The sequence below is a fragment of the Nicotiana tomentosiformis genome, chromosome 11 (genome assembly GCF_000390325.3).
Source record: "Nicotiana tomentosiformis chromosome 11, ASM39032v3, whole genome shotgun sequence".
NCBI lineage: Eukaryota > Viridiplantae > Streptophyta > Magnoliopsida > Solanales > Solanaceae > Nicotiana > Nicotiana tomentosiformis.
The window spans coordinates 67814893-67833170 of NC_090822.1; the positions used below are offsets into that span (position 1 = coordinate 67814893).

Sequence of the window (18278 nt, forward strand, 5' to 3'; positions counted from 1 at the left end):
TATGGATGAAAAAGTCAATGGGAATATAGTGTAAGATAATAAAATTAAAAGTTTTATGAGCTTTATGGAGGAATGTTGGATGTCAAAACTACCAAACATAGGCAGATCTTACACGTGGACCGATAGCCATGAATATAGCACGATAGATAGGGTTATATTAAGGGCAAAATGGATGACTATTATACCTCCCTTACAGGTGCAAGAGATTGACCCTTATTTCTCATATTAATCTTCTCTAGTATTCAAATTGAAATACCATTTAGATCTGAGAAGAAACCTTTCAAATTTTGTAATTGTTGGGCAGACCATTTAAAGTTTCAAAAAATAGCTCACAAAAATTGATTTATTCATGATGGGGATATGAAGAGTGTTTGGCAGAATTTCAAAATAGGCAAAAAGTGTCATGACCCAAATCGCAGGGCCGCGACGGGCACCCGGTGCCTTACTCAATTGAGTACTAACATAATATATCTTTCTTATCATACCATCATGGGTAAGCGGGATAGAAAGGCTATCATGATATAACTAGAATAAAACATAAGGGAATACTATACATAGGACGACCCAACATGGTATACATACTCATACATGGGACATACGGGCCTTTACGATCGGAATGGTCATTTGTACACTCAAAACATAGGTCGACAAGGCTATACAATCATCCACATATATGACATATGTTTACAATCCTCTAAGAGTACATAAATATCATAAAGGTTGAGACAGGGCTCGTACATTCCAATCTATACATGTCGAAAGCATACTGACCAAATAGGCAATTCCGGAGCAAGTGGAGTGCACCAACACCTTCCGCTGAGCTGATAGCCTACTAGAAGGACTGTCAACCTGTCTATCGAGACATGCGGGCATGAAATGCAGCATTCCTAGGCAAAATAGATGTCAGTACAAATAAAGTATCGAGTATGTAAGGAGTGAAAAGCAGTATATAAAAATATGAAAGAACCATAGAGTAAAGAACTCAACCTGTAAGTCTGAATAGCTTTGTGAATCATGAAACATTTATAATATTATGCATATGCGTACAAATGTCATATCATGCATAAATATATGCGTACATAACGTCATCAGGCCTCTGAAGGCATCCCATCATATCATCTCAGCCTCTGTTGACGTAATCTTCAATGTATATCAGTTGATCAGCTGGTGGTGAGTATATAACGATCTAACCTTTCCCCATACCCCATGTACATATAATATATGTATATATAACACCATCTCATCATGGGTCAGTATACATGTATTAATGAATGCAATGCATAATGAAGTAAGTCAATAAGATCTCTCGGAATGTCATAAGATAATTATGCCTTCGGATAAACTTTATCAACTTACGTATTTTATAAGACCCATGAACAGACGATATAATAATAGTACACATGGGTAATCAAGAACATAGGCAACCTTAGTACTTCTAAGAATAGAGTCACTTATGAAAGTTGCGTGTTTGCTCGTTTTGTTGTATCATATGGATCTTGCCAAAAGGAAAGAAAGGATAGACTTAACATACCTTAACTCTGTTGAGTCCTTAATACCTTCCAATCAATTCTTCAAACAACTCAACTCAATCTACCATATCATAAGGAGATTCAAAATCAGTGTTGAGCAAAGGCTAAGTCTGCAACTTAAACTAGTAGCTCGTTTATGTAAATTTGGGAAGCATCTCCCCTGTAACCGTACTTTACCAAGTCCATCAACCAACAAGAACCCATACAAACTTCACCTATATACTTTCAGCACCACAAAATAAATCAAGCTACACAATACTAAGTGTATAAACATCAACAACGAAACTACTATTTAACACGACAAACAATAAGCTCAGATTGAATCCCTTTTGAACCCTTTAACCCCAAAGTATTTCATTCATTAACTTGACAACATAGCCATGTCTTAGGGCTTAACTTAGAGACTTAGGGCAAGCTGTACCTCATGGCTTCATTTCGCACTGCCCAAGTCCCTGTCCTTATTTATCTCCTGCCTATTTTTCTTTCTCTCAGATAGTTTCGATTATGTATTCAGACTTGTACTTATTCAGTAGTTGCTCGTATACTTGTGTCACCTAGTTCTTGGAATTGTACTATTTTGGTCGTATTCGGACCATTTATGATTGTATAAGATATTATCCTATTCGAGGAGTATTTCCTGTCTTTATTTATGATATGACTTTGTTAATTAAAAGAATAGGGACTATATTCTAATAATTTTGGGTCCTGACAAGTTGGTATCAGAGTTATAGGTTCTAAGGGTCTCACGAGTCATGAGAAGATCTAGTAAAGTCTTGTAGATCGGTACGGAGACGTCAGTACTTATCTCTGAGAGGCTACATGATATTAGGAAATTTTCCTTTCTTGATTATGTATCACGCGACTTTATCTCGGCTTGAAGCCTATATCTTCAGTTCCCTCCTACTTGGTTTTACGCGATGTTGAGAATTTTATATTAGTTAAGATTCGGCGATTTGTGGTGATGTTGAACCTTTGGTGTGGGATTTTTTTCCCTATGTTGAGGGCTGACTACTATCGTCGCTTTGTAGAGGGGTTTTCATCTATAGCCGCCCCAGTGTTGGTATTACCCATGGGTTCGGGGCCTAGGTAGCATATTGTAATGCTTCACGTGTTGGTTTTGATGTGGTGTTTACGTGTCACGGTAGTTTAAGCCCCATGAGGAGAACCATCTAGTTCCTAATTTGGAGCTAGTCATTTGTTCCAGCAGAGGAGAGGCTTTTGGGCAATAAAATTCCCGGCCTTAGTTTAAAGATTTGTGAGATTGTGCATCTCTAAGAATAATAGAGTTCTTGTTTGTGTGGTTGCACAATTGTCTTTATTTGAGCATATTAGAGCTTGTCAGTGTGATGATCTACATTTGCTTCTCCTTAGGTACACAGTGTGCGGGCGGTACTAAGAAGGTGATCCTTAGTGTACCGGTGTGTTGCGACTTTAGGGTCGGATTTGTGTTTCCAGTGTTGATGGTTCGACAGAGACGACCCTTGAGGAAGTTCGTAGTTTGTGGTATTTTGTTCATCCTGATAATACAAAGATGTATTGTTATTTGAGGCAGCATTATGGATGGCGGAGGATGAATACGGACATTATTAGGCATGTATCACGTTGTTTGATTGTCAGTAGGTCGAGAATGAGCATTAGAGATCAAGTGGCTTACTTCAGAATGTGGCTATACCTACTTAGAAGTAGAGCATATCATTATGGACTTTTTGGTAGGGTAGCCACAGGCTTTGAGGAAGGTTGGTGCGATTTGGGTCATTGTGGACAAATGACTAAGTCTGTGTATTCCATTTTGGTGATAACTACATACATTTTTGAGGGATTGAATTTGACAACAAGGTTTGCTTGAACTACAAAGGGAATGTGAATGCTTGATTATCATCTTGATGTACTATATGGTCTTGAGTTTTGGATGTGTTGATGGATCTTTCGGTTGTTCGTTGACGAAAGGAAACTAATTCTTGTGGAATGTATACAAGTGTAGACCCCGGAGAATCAATACATTATATAGTGGTGGTGCTCAGAGCAAGGTCATAGAAATATTTGAGGCTACACAGGTGGGATATCTCATGTGAGAAGGTTAGAGCTTGTACGATTTATTAAAAGGTTGCTATGAATATTTTTACCTTCTATCCAACGGGATGTATGTATTATAATGTGAGACTGGATCGCTTTAGGTAGATGGCATGATTGTCACGAGGTTGAGTATGCATTTGGGCTGATAATTTGGGATGTGTTATGGATACTACAACATGAGCTTATGTGAAATTTAGCTGAGTAACAGTGTGAGGTCATGGTAACTAAGGAGGAACGATCATTATGAGTTCTTGGGTTATGTGAATATTCCTTAAAGCCAAGTGAGGGAGCCTACCATTGAATGGATCACATGGCCATATGTTGTTTCAGTCCTAAACTTTATTGCGCTTGTGGATTAGTTATGGATTGGGGAGGATGACTTCGATATTGATCGAGGTAAGGAATTTTCTGTGTGAGTGTTATATTTCACCTTACCGTTATATGGAGGTTGTGGAATGGCTCAGGTTGGATAGATGTAGTTTGTGAAGGGAAATGATTTACTCGGTTATTTCTTTTTGGAGTATTCATGTGCTAAGGGAGCACTAATCGTTCGGAATATTTGGCAATATATTTAGGACTAGGAATGAGTGGGTGACTCTCGAGGTTGATTCTGGTGGGTTCAAGATTCAAGATGTGGTACCTAAGGATTATTAGATTCGTTGCGTGGATGAGTAGTTAAGATTGACGTTGGATTGTGGATGAGACTTGGGGTATTTCTGCGACATTATCGATTCTACGAGGAAGTATTTGAGAGGTCAAAGAAATGACTTCATATTCATAGAAGATCTCTTTAGAGAAAGATTTTTGGTTTGATGTACTATTGGGTGTATAAGAGGGAATAAAGTGGTTTACGAGTGTTAGGAAAATGCGTTTTCATGTTAGGATCAATTGGGGTGAGTTTTGATTGAGGTCCATAGTATGCTAGGAAGGAGAAGTGTTGCCATGAAGGCGGTTCATGAGTAATTTGAAGAAGTGGGGTTCGTTTAGTAGTGGCTTGAATCAGCATGGTAAAAGATATGATCAATTCCTCTTGTATAATAGGTTTTTACACATTTTTTGTGGCAATAACTTTTGCGTTTGGAAGTCTGCATGACTTGGTTAATTTAGAGGGATTCAGTTATGATGGTTGGGTTATGTGCAAATGAATTCCGAAGAGATTGTGATGATTTGAATACGACTTGAGGTTGATGTCTTCTATGAATACGAGGAGGTTGTTGCATATTGTGATTTTCTTCTGAACTGAGTGAGGGAAAGGTTTCTGGTCGATAGAGTGTGAATCCTATTCATGATTCAACGTTGGTAACAGGATTCTTGTATTTTCATGTTGTGGTAGGATGGATGCGGTGAGTTATATGGGATTGAGATGGAATGGATGAGGTTGCGGTTTAGCCTTGAAAGAAATATCATGAGTTCTAGACAACATGTGGGATTCCAGATATTTAAGAAAATGCTAGCATTATCTTGTATCGCTTGACTAGAGTGAGCATTGTGGAAGGCGCATTGTATTTTGATTTGCGCATGCCGGGCTAGTATTATAGAGATCGTGTAGTTGGTAATCATTGATGCTCAGATTTTTTTACTTGATGCAGAAGGTTTATGGGAGTGTTTTCCATAAGGTGATTGTGTATGTGTAGCGTATCAGTCATTTAAGTGAGAGAGATAGGGATCATGTATAGAGGATTTTGGTGTGTGCTCCGTGTGTTTTTGTTTCTACTTTGTGAAATAAATTCGTAGCATTGTGCTTTTGTGATTGAGTCTGTCGGGCTTGATGGAAAGTTCTCTCATTTAGTTATCTTTCCATCATTGGCTACATTTAAGTTGTTGCTTGTTTGGTGCACTTATTGCGTCGTATGTTATTCTAGGTGGAATTTTGTGTGGTCTATTAGTCGGGCAGTGTGTACTAGTTGAGACGAGGTTATTGAATCTGGAATTTGTGAAATCGGATTTGGATGAGGTGTGTTTGGAAGAAAAATGTCATTAGTCAATACAGATCATTGGCAATGGTTCTTATCGGGGGAGAGAAATCCATGACTTGTTGATTTGATGGGTGGTTATTAGTTCTATCAGCTTCTTTCATTACTAACAGTGTTGCGAAAGTTTAGAACAAGGTTTAATTTGATATGAAGTATATTACAATTACCGGTTTAGTAATGAGCAGTTATTATGGTCAGAAGATATTGCTTTGAGTATGCGAGTTATGCGGGACGTCGTGTGGCTATATCTTGGGAGTACATTTATGCTTGATGCAGCTCAACACAATTGATACAGTGTATATATAAGAGAATCAGATATCAGAGGGAGTTCTGGAAGTGGGAATTTGATTCTAAGGGTTGTAAGATAACTTTGAAGGAAGAATAGTTAGTCAAAATTGTGTAATGGGCTTATATGGATTGAAGTGACATGGGATCGTTCATGAGTGTGTGCATGATGAGCTTATGCAGTTATTTGAAGGCTTTGGAACGACTTTTAGCATGTTCGAGGACGAACATATGTTTAACCAGGGGAGAATGTACCGACCTGACCAGTCGCTTAGAACATATGTTTAACCGAGGGAGATGTATTATGACTTATGTATATGGATGGTTTTGATGTTCACAAGGTTCTGGATTGATTTGATAGAATGATTATCAATTGGGAAGCTTTAAAGTTGAAGAGTTGACCAAGGTTTAACGTTTGAGTAGATGATCTTGGAATTGGGATTTAATGGTTTCAATATATTTGTATGATGATTTTGGACTTAGACATATGTTTGGATTTGCATTTGGATATCCCTAGAAGGTTTTATCTTTATTTGTTAAAAGTTGGGAATTTGAAAAATTGGAGAGTTCATAAGTTTGACCAGAAGTTGACTTCGGTGATATCAAACTCGGATTGTGGTTTTGAGACCTTGGACACATTCGTTTAGTTGATTGGAACTTGTGTGGGAATTTGGTTGTGATTCATAATGTTTAAGTGTGATTCAGACATGTTCGGCGAAGTTGGAATATTTGAAACATAAGAGAATGATTTTGATCTTCGATTCGTGATTTTGATATTATTTGCTGTGTTATGAGCCTTTGGATAAGTTTGGATATTGTATTTGGACTTGTTGGTATAGTTGGATGGGGTCCTGAAAGGCTCATAAGTGATTTGGGGTGGTTTTGGACCACCTCTTTCTGTTTGGGAGCAGTTGGGTTGCTGGTGTGATGCAGTGCATCGCGATCACAGAGCTAGGCTCACGATCGCGAAGGAGGATCTTGGCCAGCTGGTATTTGTGCTTCAGGGTCGCAGTCTAGGGGATACGTTCACGATGTGTCTTTTTGTAGTTGGAGCCTTATGCTTCGCATTCGCATTGTAAGTCTCACGTTCGCATAACTGTTGGAAGAAGGCCTCCGCGTTCGCGTATATGTTGTCGCATTTGCATAGAGGCGGAACAAGCTAGAGTCTCGTTGGCTTTGCATTCGCGAGATGGTGATCGCGTTCGCGGTCTATGGCTTGTTGGCTTTCGCGATCAAGGGGCTCAAACGCGATCACAGGGGTATTTTCTGGGCAGTAACATTTGTGCTTCGTGAACGCGAGGCTTGTGCTGCATCCGCAAATGGTACTTCTGGGCAAAATACATAATTATTATATTTCTGTATTTTTACCCATTCTTTCATATTTTAAGCCCTAGACTTGGAGACGAGCTATTTGTTCATAGGGATTTTCATAAAAGGCAATAAGGTAAGTGATTTCTACCTATTTGTGATATTATTTCAAGAATCTACATGGATTTCTACATCTAGACATGAAATTTTGAAAGGAATTTTGGGATTTTTATTTACACTTTAAGAGGGTTTATTTTGGATTTTGACCATCAATTTGGATCCGAATTTCGAACACGCGGGCCCGGTTTGACTATTTTTGACTTTTTGGGAATTCATCAAAGATCAAAGCTTTATGATTTGAGATCGCTTCCTATAGCATTGTTTGACTTCAATTTATGATGTTTGACTTGGATTTGTGTGGTAGAAAGGCTAGAACTAGGTTTTATAGAGATTTGTGGTTAAAGGTAGCCCGAGAAGATGTAAGTCTCTTGGCTAACCTTATTAAGAGGGAAAGTCCTAGCATTTGACTTGATTGCTATGTGTTTAAGCAACTGAGAGTAGTGTATATGCAAAGTGGAGAGCGTATATACACGTACCACGTTTATATATATCTGAGGTAGAATTAAGATACATTATACATTAATTTGATTATGTGCTCAACTTGATTCATGATTTATTTGGCTTATATGACTACACTCGCTCTCTTATTCATGCTAGAGATCATGCCTGGGTGTTTAATTATTTATGAAAGCATAGAAGCTTATTCTTGATATGTCGAATTTCTTGGATCATTCGTAGCCATATTGAAATTCCATGAGAACATATTTGCATGATTATTATTAAGTCCTTGTGCATCTTTTATCTATTAATCCTTGGGTATACGCATATGTATTATATTTGGACACTTGATTTGGACTGAGATTGTGGCACGAAAGGCAAGGTCGTGTGGTTGAAATACAGATATGGCACAGGACATGATTGGCCGATATTGTTTTATAAGTGAGCTATCAAGCTCCTTTTTGCACCTAGATTTGGTACCGTCCCTACGGAGTCAGGTGATTACACATGTTACTTTGGGCCCTGTGAGCATGGTTGATACATGAATTGTGTATCGGGTTTCAATGGTACATAGATTCAGTTCTAGGTTACATTGATACATGGATTTTGTATCGAGATACATGGATCTTGTACCAGTCAAAGTAAAAGATAGAGTCTTGAGCATGCTAGCGAGCGCAAAACACACACTTAAATATGCTCGCTAGTCGAATATAGTATAATATAATACCGTATCCATAGGGATTGAAGTTAAACAGTATTTTCATAGTTTATAGCTGGATTTCTATCTAAGATGATCAACAATTGAGATTTATGTGATTAAAACTAAAATTAACTAAGAGTCTAACTTATTGACGAATGACACTCGAACAAAAGTAAACAAGGAAGATATCACTAGGAGAAAATAGGGATTGATTGGATAGGTGCAAGATAAATGTCTGGTGTTACATCCCATAATTTTGTACGTTGGATTTGTCGTAAGATAATTGACATAGGTTCAAGGATAAGACTATTTTTGAGGTTATAATTATTTATGCTATTTATAACAAGAGATAAGTATGTGTTGTGAAGGTCATAGGGTAAACGAGTTAAAAAAATAGTTTAGTCGAAGTTTGACAATTTTGGATAAAATACGGTCTAAGCTATAATACCCGGTATTTATGGACTTGTGCCATACAAGGTATCACATGACCGTAATAGTAAGGTATATGAAGTATATTAGTATTTAAGTAAAATGAGACTTAGAATTTATTATGTGGGTAATTGGGTTACTTAATGATTTTGGTGGTAAGAATAACTTAAAGTCTTTGGATAAAGATTAAGGCATTAACGTGGCACCCTTACCTTATGGGAATGCTGACTCTTAAAGTTCATAAATAGGGCAAAGTTAGATGAATATTGTTCGCTAAGTCATACCAAAAGTGGGGGCCCACAAATCTAAAAAATGAGTGATTGTTACATATCTTTTAAGAGGAAAATCATGGGCTGCAACTAACGCACATCATTTTCAAAAGAATTCTTATGAACTCTTATAAGAGAGCTAGGCTTGCTAACGGATGGCTTGCTACAGTAGTGTAAAATACGATTCTAAGAGAGCACGGTGCAATATTCCTCAAGAATATCATACAAACTTTTCCCTACTTCGATCTGCCGTTACATGTTTTGTCGCAATCAACGTGTGTTAGAGGGATTGTCAAGAAAATCAACTCAGGTATGTTAAGGCTAATCCTTTCTTCTTTTGGCATGATCCAAGTAACGATACCTAAACATAATATTATTTCATAAGTGATTCTACTCTTAGCAGTTAAGGATGTCTATGTTATTCATTTCGGTAAAGTTATATCAAGTATGTCTAAGTACGTTCCTAAGTCTCTATTGAGGTATTTGATAAAGATGTTAATGTTTATAATATAGTTATACATGCATCTTCATGCATTTACCACCGTGCTACGGCCGGTTGGGCAGTTATACATTTACCAACGAGCTACGGCCGGTCGGGCAGTCATGCATTTACCACCGAGCTGCGGCCGGTTGGGCAGTTATATATTTACCACCGTGATACAGCTGGTTGGGCAGTCATGCATCTTATTTTACCACCATGCTACGGTCGGTTGGGCAAACATACATTTACTACCTGGCTACGGTCGATTGGGCAGTTATGTATCATTGTTTACCATCGGTTGGGAAGTCATACATTTACCACCGTGCGACGGCCGGTAGGGGCAGTTACCACTTATCAGTTGGGCAGTCATGGATAATACGATATGGATAATAGTCTCAAAGAGAAGTATATATATATATATATATATATATATATATATATATATATATATATATATATATATGTGTGTGTGTGTGTATACTAAGTATGTATATAAGGTGGCACTTCAGAGATTTGGGTTGATTCTTATATGTCTTTAATTAAAGTTGACTTATTGTTATGTTTTAGTTCTTCCTTACATACTCGGTACATTATTCGTACTGACGTCCTTTTGTTGGGGACGTTGCATTCATGCCTGCAGGTATAGATAATCAGTTTGACGAGCCCTCATAGTAGACGAGGTTAGCATTTAGCGAAGGATTGGTAAGACTCCACCTCATTCCGAGTGCAGCCGAGTCTATGAGTCATCGTGTCAGAGTTTTGCTACAGACTTATGGGTAGGCCGGTACCCTGTCAAATTTATTATCAAATAATCTTAGAGGTTTTGTAGACAAAGGTTCATTTTGTATAGTGTGTCAGAGGCCTTGGCGGCCCATATGTATTCATGTTTTAAGAACGATGGTTCAATGATACAGCGTTTGCCCACTTATAGTTATACATTACAAGTTGTGGCCATGTTGGCCCATGATAGTTAAAGGAAATAAAATGAGTTACAGAGTGGTTCGCTTGGGCCAGTACGGCCTCGGGTGCCAGCCACGCCTCCCCAGGTTTGGGGCATGACATCTGGGATTTAACTCTAGTTAATTCACTTCTAATGTTCAAGTGAGTCTCTCAAATTCACTCAATTATTAGTTCAAACGTTTAGTAGAAACTCCTCTCTCGATTAAGTCTCAACCTCACAATATGAACCAATTTAAGCTAAGTGAAGATATGCAAGAATTCATAGTGGATTGGTCTTCAGGAGAACCTCTCTCGATTATCCTCCTAACTAGGTTTAAATAATAATTCAACTAGCCTCTTTCGATTACTAAGAAGAATTAATGAATTCATCCAACAAGATAATGCAAAGATATCCCAAGTTATGTCTCTCTCGATTACATGAACCTATGAATATAGATGCAACAATTAAATCATCCAAAACGATTCAATACATAAAAAACTAGAGTTATAATCCACAAACAAATAGCAATACACCAAATCCATCAAATCCTAAAGAGAACTACTCCATAGATATGGAGCAATTCATCACAAGAATGTTTAAAGTAAAAGAAAATATAAAACGATCCAAACACTTGTCTTGAGTGAGGATTGAATGATGAACTCCTTGTGATTTTACTTCTCTAACTCTTCCTTAGCCTCCTTAGGTCTTACATGTGTTAAAAATCAAAAAAATACCATTTTTCCATGTATATATACCAATTAGGGTCGGGCCCAAACGAACACACCTTTTCCTACACGAAATAGGACAATTCCGGGATTGGACGTGCGCGGCCGCGCACCTAGAGGTGTGCTCGCGCATATGGACATGCATTTTGAATAGTGTATAGATCTACTTGCACGCCCAGTGCACGATCGCGCACCTGGGTGACCTCTTGCTCGTAATGTGTTTCTCCCGTTAAGTGTAATATTGCCCATTGATCCCCGAACACGTCTCCAACTTAATCCTTTGGCTTTTACTCAGACGTCAAAGCTCCAGAATAGCTCGAATGCATTCCAAAACATCTATATAGCTCGGTATCATTCCTACAATGCATAAAACACATAATTAGTGCAAACCACTAGTGATTAAAGCTCAAACTTAATTAAGGTACAGTAAATTAGAGTGCAATAGGTGACTAAAATACGAGATTATAGCCTACCATCAACACTCCACACTTAAACCATTTCTCGTCCTCGAGCAATCAAACTACACTTTATAATGACACGACCTTTTTAAACAACTCTCATAACTCATCATACTAAGAATATTTAAAATAGAATAAGCACAATAGAGTAACATCCTAGCCTCAATATTTGACTCACATGCACCACGCATTATTTATAACTCGCTCCCTTACTCTAACATATAGGTCAATGACATTAACTTTCCTTCATGAATTAAGTGTCCTCACACAACAACCGAGACTAGTTCCACACACAATAGAAATTAAGAACAATTACGAACTCGAGATAGAAAGAATTCACTCACTCTCAGAAACAACATTCATATGCCACAAAAGATGCACCATAGGCTTGCCCGTAGTATACTAGTCTACTAATTGAGCTCATCCAGTCAAGGATTAATAAGGACTTTGATTGGTTGTAATGTAGGCTGCATGATGGGTATGATACAATTTGGATATAAGAGTGACTACACATCCCTAAGTACTTTAATACATGTAATTTACCATTCAAAATCCCTCACTTATGTCAAACCATAAATTCCACATTCACATCAATATATTTTAACTCCCTACTTCTTTAAGCATAATTACATCAAGAGTTACCACTATCAAAGAATATTTTTCACAACCATACAATTATTATTTTTTCCTTTTCTTTTTCAATTCAAGTGGCTCTCAGTTTTTTTAAAAACAGTGCACCTTTCTCCTTATTTCACTAGTTCCACTCAAAAGCCAAACCAATCACCCTACACTCCAACTTTTACACAGTTCATAACAATTTCAAGTGCTCATGAGAGGTACAAGGTTCAAATAGATGGTTAATTCAAACAAATGGATAAGATTTGTAATGTGGTTTCCAAAGAAACATGTTCACAGGCTCAAAGAGGTTAACTAAGATACATAACAATTAGGTGGGTAAACACATATATCTGTCAAAAAAAAGAAATGCCTATATCACTTCAAAGACTGCATAAAACCACTATTTCGCTTTGCAAATACATGGGGCAAGTTCTAGACATCAAATGCAATGCACAGAATGACACAAACCTCACACACACATGGCACATAACTCACTCAAGATTGGATCATCAAGACACTCTGGTCAAAGTTGTTAAGCAAAGTTAAGATCATACACGTTAAGGTACTGATACAAGAGTCAAAACTAAGCTTAAGCGTCACAACTAAAGCACTCGCTATTCTCAAGGCACAAAAATGATAAGAGACATTGTCTTCCATTCAAATCGTAGCACAAGGTTTCCTACTACTAACAAAAATTAAAAACTAACTACACCCGGTTCAAACAAAACTCTTGGAAAAGAACCGCGGCCCAAAGAAAACCCAAGGACGAATTATTACACTACCCTACAGAAGAAAATCTTTTTCTTTCGACTTTAATCCCTTAAGAAATCTGTCGAATGATATCCATCGTTGGAAAAAATCGAAAATTTTAAACGTTTTATGTTTTTTCAATTCTTTTTCTATCTCTAACCTACTAAACAAAAACTAAACTAACATATATACATACAACATACATTTATCCCCTAACCCACACTTTAAGTTGTGGCATATCCCCATGACACACAATTAAAAAGCATAAGGTAGAGGAACTTCCCTGAATATCTAGTCGGAGTTAGAATCAAAGTCGGGCTCCATTCTTCTCGCCCGAACTAGTGCGCACATCCATGCAGACAACTTCTTCTCAGCCTTCTAGGGATACACCTCACACTTATCTTTCTCAATCACTGGAGCCTTATCTCTTGAACTCTTCACCTTCCACTCAACACTTGCAGCTGGCTTTTCCTGTTTCACCCTCGTTTCTACATTTGTCTCAAAAGTCACTGTCTCCTCACCCACTCTACGCATGAGTTTTCTATCATGTATGTCCAATATTGATCTACCCGTCGCTAAGAATGGTTTTCCTAGAATGAGTGGGACCTCCTTATTCTCCTCCATCTTCACTACTATAAACTCAATAGGAAATACAAACTTATCTACCCTAACGAAGACATCTTCCACTATCCCCTCGGGTATGATAGTTGGTTGGTCTGCCAGCTGCAAAGATATTGGTGCATACCTTATCTCTCCAATCTCATTCTCCATCTTCCTATAAATAGGCAAAGGCATTAAATTAATTGAGGTACCAGAATCACACAAAGACATATCAAAATTACGAGTGCCTAACGAGCAAGGTATAGTAAACCTCCCTGTATCTCTACACTTTTGTAGGAGTTTGTGTTGCAAGATTGCGCTGCAATGCTTTGTGAGCTTGACCACTGAGGTCTCTTCTATCTTCCTCTTCTTTGTGAGGATCTCCTTCAAGAATTTGCCATAAGCTGGCATTTGAGAGAGCACTTCTGGGAATGGCAAATTTACGTTAACCTGTTTCAGCATATACAGAAATCTCTCAAACTTCTTATCCAGCTTTTCTCTATATAGATTTTGCGGAAATGGTAGACCAGGAATGTGCTCACCCTCATTTATTTCCTCCCTTCTCGAAGTGTCCTCCTTCTTTTTGTCAGTTCCCTTCTTGCCTTTCTTCTTCTTGTCAACTTTAATTTTCAGCTTCTCCCCACTTTCTTTTTCAGCTACCACCTCTTTTTGGAATGGAATGGGATCTTTCAACACTTGTCCGCTTCTCAATGTCACAACATTCACTATTTCTTTAGGGTTTCTTTCAGTATTAGCTGGCAGAGTACCTGGATTCTTTCAGACAATACAACTAAAATTTGCCCAACTTGCTTCTCCAAGTTTTGCAACCCTGTGCCAAGTTCTTTGATAGCTGCACCATTTGCATCTAGTCTCTCATCCGTCTTGACAATAAAGGACTTCATCAGAACTTCTAGCCTAGGCTGATTGGATTGTTGAGGTTGGAACTACTGCCTTTGCTGATTATGGAAGCCTGGGGCTCCTTGTCCCTGGAATCTGGAGTTGTGTTTGTTTCCATGCATTTGCATTACCCCCAGATAAACTCCACAAACAACCGGGGTGCTTCTAACCTATTACATTTAAGTTATAATTACCAACAACATTAACTTCCTCAATTGAGGCTTGACACTCATGCTTAGGGTGTCCTCTTCCACATATATCACAAGCTATGTGGGGCTCACTATGTATTGAAGCTAAGGTCAGCTTCCTTATTTCCTTGGTCATAGCATCAAGTTATACCTGCACAGATGTATTAGCATCAACTTGGTGAACACCCATTGATCTTTTTCTTTCAATAATCTCATAGGGCCATTGATTTGCATCTTCAGATAACTCATCTAGAATTATGAATATCTCCTCTGGAGTCTTCTTCATCAACGGGCCTCCATCTGCATTGCTCAATGTTCTGCGTGTGGTGGGTGTCAATCCATCCCAAAAGTCCTAGAGTTGCATCCATGGTTCAATTCCACTATGTTGACACTTTTGCACTATCTCCTTAAACCTCTCCTAAGCTTCAAACATGGTTTCAGTGTCGTTCTGGCAGAAGTTATAGATTTCTCTTCTAAACTTGCTTGTCTTAGATGATGAGAGATATTTATCAACAAATTTTCTGGTCATCTCATGTCTTAGATGATGAGAGATATTTATCAACAAATTTTCTGGTCATCTCATCCCATGTTCTAATCGACCCATTAAGTAAGCTTCGAAGCCAGTGCTTTGCATCATCCTTGAGTATGAAGGGGAATGCCCTTAAATAGACTACATCTTATGACACACCATTGTATTGAAAGGTGTTCATAATCTCCAGGAAGTCTATCAGATGATTGTTTGGATCTTCATTCATCTTTCATCTGAAGACACAGTTGTTTTGCAGAGTTTGAAGCAACCCCTGCTTCAACTCAAATTTGTTAGCTGCAACTAGAGGTGGTCTCACACTTGGTAAGCCTTGGTTGTAGATTGGTCTAGCATAATCTCCAAGTGGTCTCCCAACACCGGGAGCTATATTTCTGAATTGGTTTATAACCAGAGGTTGAGTATAAGCCATTCTCTGAGCTCTCTCTTCTTCATAGACAATTTGTGCATTTCTAAGAGTCGGGTCCTTAGCATCCCTTGCAGCTTTCTCTCGTTGTTGGGCTGCCTCTCTTATAGCCAAATCTACATTATCATCATCTCCATCCATATTTTCTTTGGTTGAGGATTGCCCAACCTTTTCTATATCCTCGGGGAGATTTCTTTCCTTCATCATTTGTCACAGTTGTTTCTCAATTTGTGGTTCGTATGGTATCACTTCCTTCCCTAAAGATCAAGTCATGCACCAATCTAACCTGTAGCCTACGCACAATCAAGGAACACCAAACGTAAAATGAGAAAACTAAAATAGAAAGAAAAATTCCTGAATTAGCACTACAAACTGTTTCCAACACTATTGATTTCTAATCCCCGGCAACGGCGCTAAAATTTGACGAGTGCAAAACACACACTTAAATGTGATCGCTAGTCGAATATAGTATAATATAATATCGTATCCACGGGGATTGGAGTTAAACATTATTTTCGTAGTTTATAGCTTGATTACTATACAAGATAATCAAAAATTGAGATTTATGTGATTAAAACTAAAATTAACTAAGAGTCTAACTTATTGACGAATAACACTCGAACAAAAGTAAGCAAGGAAGATATCAATTGGAGAAAATAGGGATTGATTGGATAGGTGCAAGATAAATGTCTGGTATTTAACTCTAGTTAATTTACTTCTAATGTTCAAGTGAGTCTCTCAATTCACTCAATTATTAGTTCAAATATTTAGGAGAAACTCCTCTCTCGATTAAGCCTCAACCTCACAATATGAACCAATTTAAGCTCAGTGAAGATATACAAGAATTCGTAGTGGACTGGTCTTTAGGAAAACCTCTCTCGATTATCCTCCTAATTAGGTTTAACAATAATTCAACTAGACTCTTTCAATTACTAAGAAGAACTAGTGAATTCATCCAACAAGATAATGCAAAGATATCCCAAGTTATGCTTCTCCCGATTACATTAACATGTGAATATAGATGCAACAATTATATCATCCAAAATGATTCAATACATAAAACACTAGAGTTATAATCCACAAACAAATATCAATACACCAAATCCATCAAACCCTAAAGAGAACTACTCCATATATATGGAGCAATTCATCACAAGTATGTTTAAAGTAAAGGAAAATATAAAATAATCCAAACTCTTGTCTTGAGTGAGGATTGAATGATGAACTCCTTGTGCTTTTGCTTCTCTAACTCCTCGTTAGCCTCCTTAGGTCTTAGATGTGTCAAAAGTCCAGAAAATACCATTTTTCCATGTATATATACCAATTAGGGTCGGGCCCAAATGAACACACCTTTTCCTATGCGAAATAGAATAATTCCGGGATTGGACGTGCGCGGCCGCGCACTTTGGACAGTGTACTGCTCTACTTGCGCGCCCAGTGCACCATCGCGCACCTGGGTGACCTCTTGCTGGCAATTTGTTTCTCCCGTTAGGTGTACTATTGCTCGTTGATCCCTAAACACGGCTCCAACTTAATCCTTGGGCTTTTACTCAGACTTCAAAGCTCCAGAATATCTCGAATTCATTCCAATACATCTGCATAGCTCGGAATCACTCTTACAAGGCATAAAACACACAATTAGGGCAAAACACTAGCGATTAAAGCTCAAACTCAATTAAAGTGCAGTAAATTATAGTACAATAATATCATGCCCTAACCTCGAGAAGCGCAACCGACGCTCAATCGAGTGAACCCGGCCGAGTAAGCCTGTTAGATACTTTCTACCCAACTCACCCATGATCAAGAAAAGACGTAATTTCATTAATTATACAATAGGGAGCTCATTCGTGCAATACTAAATCATTTCATTAGCTATTTCGCCTTTCAGTCTAAAAATACACATATTCTTATAGTTTGTGTGGAACAAGTGATAAAACACAACATAACTTGTTTAGCATTCCCAACACCCATATACAATCCACATAGTGTCTATGGAGCCTCTAAAGATACAAAAGAGAGTAAAGATGTTGCCGGCAATAAGGCCCCGGCTATGCCACAAAAGTGACCACAATATAAACAAAAGGTACAATACAAGACCCTGGAATGAAATGGGGCTTACCGAGTCCGATGAGAAGAGGATGTAGCACTATCTGTGATCAACATTGTCTGCTATGTAACCACCTGCATCCATTTAAAGATGCAGCGCCCCCGACAAAAGGGACGTTAGTACCGTCGAATAGCACTAGTATGTAAAATAAACACCATCTCAATAGAATTGGCCTGCACCCTGGCGGGATGAACGACACTCTCTCTGAATATGATCCCTCACTTTGCACCCGTAACATATAGGTAAGTCCATGTAGCAGATCACCGGGTGCATCTTCCCACACTTGGGCATGGGGGCCTCCGCTGTTGCGGGAATCTCCTTCATGATCGACCTTACTGGTGGGGTCCCCGGCTACCCTGATTGGGCCTGCAATGACTCCCCTGTTGCTGACTGGGCCCTGTTGGCGGTGCACTGGCTGAAGACTAAGCAAAAGACTAGGA

At 38.3% G+C, this 18278-nt stretch overlaps 1 non-coding gene across 1 annotated transcript; it reads left to right on the forward strand.

Moving 5' to 3' along the window:
• Positions 1-15155: 15155 nt before the first annotated feature.
• LOC117276273 (small nucleolar RNA R71) lies at positions 15156-15262 on the forward strand. The gene has a single exon (XR_004506517.1). It is a non-coding gene; the product is annotated as a small nucleolar RNA R71 (small nucleolar RNA).
• Positions 15263-18278: the final 3016 nt, after the last annotated feature.